Below are 5509 nucleotides of genomic sequence, written 5' to 3'. Positions count from 1 at the left end.
AAATGTGTAACTATATGTAGTGATGGACATACATTAACTAGACTTATTGCGGTGGTCATTTCACAATATTACACAAATATTGAATGTTGTGCAGTTGAGCCTAATATAATGATACATGTCAATTATATCTATCATTAAAAAAAGAAAGAAGCCTTGGTGGTCCAGTGGTTAAGACTCCATGCTTCCAAGAAGGGAGTGTGGATTCATCCCTGATTGGGGAACTAAGATCCCACACGACATGCAGTGCTGCCAAAATAAAAAGACCACCTGATGCCATTTTCTTAATGAAAAGAACCTGAACTGTTTTTGTTTGCTTGTTTATTTCATTTTGCTTTTATTCTCTCACTTAAATATTGATGTTATAATGATTACTAATGATTAGACATCTCATTTCACAAGCAAGTAATAGTAAAAGAAACTTTGAGATTACAGCCTAATTGGAATGAGAAATCTAAATCTTTGGATTATACACTGGAATATAAAGGTGAAAAAAGAGACAGTGCACTCACAGATCCTGTGGATCTGTCTCTTGCTTCAACAGTGCTTGGATAGAGCATACCCAGGGACATCCCTTACTCCAGCCTCTGATTATCCTCCAACTATATTCTTCTAGTCGCAACTTTCAGAATCAGCCACTCAGCTGTCCTCAATCACCGTGCCAAGTCAACACCATTTTTTGAGCTTAAATCCTTATTACTGATCAACCATGAGCCCCCAGATTCATTAGAATTATTACACCAAGGTAGAGGCCACTGTCATAACCGCCTGGTCAACATGCATCTGCAGGCCTCCTACACCTCCCTCTCTCTGGGCTTCTATTTCAACCTTGACAGTGTGGCTGTGTAGGGTGTGGGCCACTTTTTCCATGAATTGGACGAGGAGGAGCATGAAGGCACCCAGCGTCTCTTGAAAATGCAAAACCAGTACAGCGGCCGCACCCTGTCCCATGACACGCAGAAGCCATCTCAAGATGAGTGGGGTAAAACACAGGATACTATGGAAACCTCTCTTCTCTTGGAGAGGAACCTGAAGCAGGCCCTTTGGGATCTGCATGGCCTGAGTTCTGCCCATACAGACTCCCCACCTCTGTGACTTCCTGGAGAGACACTTCCTAGGTGAGGAGGTGAAACTCATCCAGAAGATGGGTGACCACCTGACCAACCTCTGCAGGCTGGGCAAGAATTTCTTCTAAAGCCTCACCCACAACCACAACTAAGAGGCTTGGAGCCCAGGGGCCTTTGAGGACTCTCTCTGGTATAAGGACTTCTGCCTGAAGCCCCCCTCTCTGCAGCCACTTGGCAGCTTTTTAACCACCTTGGAGCATTCTCCCGAGGCTTAGACCAAATCGAAACCATAAAGATTTTTGCAGCAAGAAAAGAATATCTGTCTTATATTAAACAAACACAATCAGCAGGCCTTTGATGCTGTTTTTCCCCATTAACATTGCTGACATCAGAACATAAAACGAGTTCCCACAAAGAAAATTTGATAAAAAACAACCAGGATACAAGCGTTGTTTTAAGAACACTATTCTTTTGATCCCCTGAGTCTAATGCTTGTCAGACACTTAGTAGCCACATAAAGATGTTTGCTTAATTGAGTTTACACGCCACATGATAAAAAAAAATGCAAGTTAAATCTTGGACTCTGAAAACCATTATAGTTATTTCACAGATATCAATGATTCAAGGAAAGAGAAGGGATTATTACTGAACACAGATGCGGACTGTAATAGCAACAAATGGAAGTAATGTTGCAAAAATTAATAATTAACAAAAATTAATACATTAATTTAATTAATGCTTTTATTAGCATTTGAATGGGCACAATAAACAGTAAAGTTTTTTTTTTTTTTTTTTTCCTGCCAGTGTTCTTTAAAAAGATGAGATAGAAGCAAATGTTTCAGGTAGATACAAGATTAAAGTCAGCTTCTTGGCTATTAGAAAGGGACATAGTTGTGTGTCTGCTAGTACAGATCCATAGAATTAGGGACTTAATTCCTACCTTTTCCCAGTTGAGTTCATATGAGACTACAGAAGTCATAAGCCGTCCTCAAAACTGAAGGCCTTTGCATGGAGACTGGCTCCTGTAACCTTGAAGGAAACTCAGAACGTGAACCTCTTCATGCCTGCTCTCAAAAGAAGGGGAGCAGCCTGCCTGATACTTTATTTTGAGCTCTTCAACTAGGTAAATTCACTCCACCTGGAAGTTAGCATGCTAAAGATGGAGCATGAGACTGCTGTCTAGAAAAATCCCTCTTCCTGAAAAATCAGAGAATCAGAAGTCGTTTTTGCTCTAGAGTATTTTAACACTTTTGGGCTTAGAATGTGTTTACATAGTCAACTCCTTTCCAAAGTCTAGATGGTAAGCAGGGCACACATTATCCCTATTTTTGTAATTAAAGAAATTGAGATGCAGTAATAATGTGTAACAATCACTTGAAACTCATCTCATCAAAATGAATCGTAATCTAACACCCATCCTCCCCCAATACCTAACTGGTAGTTTCTCCAATACTTAGATAATGAGAAGTAATTCTTGATGATTCTCAGGTTGTAATCCTTTCAACTAAGTTGATTTCAACAGCCTTTTATCTACTTATCATGTAACTATGGACTGGTGATGGAAGTCAAGTCCATGGTGTAAAGAGTAATATTGCATAGGAATCTGGAATGTTAGGTACATGAATCAGAGTAAATTGTAAGTAGTCAAACAGGAGATGGAAAGAGTGAACATCGATATTTTAGGAATCAGTGAACTAAAATGGACTGGAATGGGTGAATTTAAGTCATATGACCATTATACCTACTACTGTGGGCAAGAATTCCTTAGAAGAAATGGAGCAGCCATCATAGTCAACAAAAGAGTCTGAAATGCAGTACTTGGATGCAATCTCAAAAAGAACAGAATGATCTCTGTTTGTTTCCAAGGCAAACCATTCACAATCACAGTAATCCAAGTCTATGCCCCAACCAGTAACGCTGAAGAAGCTGAAGTTGAACGGGTCTATGAAGACCTACAAGACCTTTTAGAACTAACACCCAAAAAAGATGTCCTTTTCATTATAGGGAATGGAATACAAAAGTAGGAAGTCAAGAGATACCTGAAGCAACAGGAAAATTTGGCCTTGGAGTAAAAAACGAAGTAGGGCAAAGGTTAACAGAGTTTTGCCAAGAGAATGCACTGGTCATAGCAAACACCCTCTTCCAACAACGCAAGAGAAGACTCTATACATGGACATCACCAGATGCTCAATACCAAAATTAGATTGATTATATTCTTTGCAGCCGCAGATGGAGAAGCTCTATATAGTTAGCAAAAACAAGACCGGGAGCTTACCGTGGCTCAGATCATGAACTTCTTATTGCCAAATTCAGACTTAAATTGAAGAAAGTAGGGGAAACTACTAGACCATTTAGGTATCACCTAAATCAAATCCCTAATGATTATACAGTGGAAGTGAGAAATATATTCAAGGGATTAGATCTGATAGACAGAGTACCTGAAGAACCATGGATGGAGGTTTGTGACATTGTACAGGAGGCAGGGATCAAGACCATCCTTAAGAAAAAGAAATGCAAAAAGGCAAAATGGTTGTCTGAGGGGGCCTTACAAATGGCTGTGAAAGAAGAGAAGCGAAAAGCAAAGGAGAAAAGGAAAGATATACCCATTTGAATGCAGAGTTCCAAAGAATAGCAAGGAGAGATAAGAGAGCCTTCCTCAGTGATCAGTGCAAAGAAACAGAGGAAAACAATAGAATGGGAAAGACTAGAGATCTCTTAAAAAAAATACCAAGGGTATATTTCATGCAAAAATGGGCACAATAAAGAACAGAAATGGTATGGATCTAACAGAAGCAGAAGATATTAAGAAGAGGTGGCAAGAATACACAGAAGAACTGTACAAAAAAGATCCTCATGACCCAGATAATCACAATGGTGTGATCACTTACTGAGAGCCAGACATTCTGGAATGTGAAGTCAAATGGACCTTAGGAAGCATCTCTACGAATAAAGCTAGTGGAAGTGATGGAATTCTAGTTGAGCTATTTCAAATGCTAAAAAAAGATGCTGTGAAAGTGCTGCACTCAAAATGTCAGCAAATTTAGAAACCTCAGCAGTGGCCACATGCCAGGAAAGGTCAGTTTTCATTCCAATCCCAAAGAAAGGCAATGCCAAAGAATGTGCAAACTACTGCACAATTGCACTCATCTCATATATTAGCAAAGTAATGCTCAAAATTCTTCAAGCCAGGCTTCAACAGTACATGAACTGTGAACTTCCATATGTTCAAGGAACCAGAGATCAAATTGCCAACATCCATTGGATCATTGAAAAAGCAAGAGAGTTCCAGAAAAACATCTATTTCTGCTTTATTGACTATACCAAAGTGTTTGTGTAGATCACAATAAACTGTGGAAACTTCTTCAAGAGATGGGAATACCAGACCACCCTACCTGCCTCCTGAGAAATCTGTGTGTAGGTCAGGAAGCAACAGTTAGAACTGGACATGGAACAACAGACTGGTTCCAAAACTGGAAAGGAGTACGTCAAGGCTGCATATTGTCACCCTGCTTATTTAACTTACATGCAGAGTACATCATGCGAAATGCCAAGCTGGATGAAACACAAGCTGGAATCAAGATTGCCAGGAGAAATATCAATAACCTCAGATATGCAGATGACAGCACCCTTAAGGCAGGAAGCAAAAAAGAACAAAAGAGCCTCTTGATGAAAGTGAAAGAGAAGAGTGAAAAAGTTGCCTTAAAACTCAACATTCAGAAAACTAAGATCATAGCATCCAGTCCCATCACTTCATGGCAAATATATGGGGAAACAATGGAAACAGTGATAGACTATTTTTTGGGCTCCAGAATCACTGGCAGATAGTGACTGCAGCCATGAAATTAAAAGATGCTTGCTCCTTGGAAGGAAAGCTATGATCAACCTAGACAGCATATTAATAAGCAGAGACTGCTTTGCCAATAAAGGTCTGTATAGTCAAAGCTATGGTTTTTCCCGTAGTCATGTGTGGATATGAGAGTTGGACTGTAAAGAATGCTGAGTGTGAAGAATTGATGCTTTTGGACTGTGGTGTTGGAGAAGCCTCTTAAGAGTCCCTTGGATTGCAAGGAGAGCCAACCAGTCTATCCTAAAGGAAATCAGTCCTGAATATTCATTGGAAAGACTGATGCTGAAGCTGAAACTCCAATATTTGGCCACCTGATGTGAAGAACTGACACACTAGAAAAGACTCTGATTCTGGGAAAGATTGAAGGCAGAAGGAGAAGGGAACAACAGAGAATTAGATGGTTGGATGGCATCATTGACTTGATGGACATTAATTTGAGTAAGCTCTGGGAATTGGTGATGGACAGAGAGGCCTGGCATGCTGCAGTCCATGGGGTTGCAAAGAGTTGGACCTGACTGAGCGACTGAACTGAACTGAACTGAATGGGGGCTTCACATGTGGCACTAATGGTAAAGAACCTACCTGCCAGTGCAGGAGA

General features: G+C 40.1%; 1 pseudogene; it reads left to right on the top strand.

The window, feature by feature from the left end:
* The first annotated feature begins 706 nt into the window (after nt 1-706).
* On the top strand, nt 707-1717 carry LOC129644024 (ferritin light chain-like; annotated as a pseudogene).
* Nucleotides 1718-5509: the final 3792 nt, after the last annotated feature.

Source organism: Bubalus kerabau, chromosome 2, assembly GCF_029407905.1.
Source record: "Bubalus kerabau isolate K-KA32 ecotype Philippines breed swamp buffalo chromosome 2, PCC_UOA_SB_1v2, whole genome shotgun sequence".
Classification (NCBI taxonomy): domain Eukaryota; kingdom Metazoa; phylum Chordata; class Mammalia; order Artiodactyla; family Bovidae; genus Bubalus; species Bubalus kerabau.
This window is presented reverse-complemented; position numbering and strand designations above follow the sequence as displayed.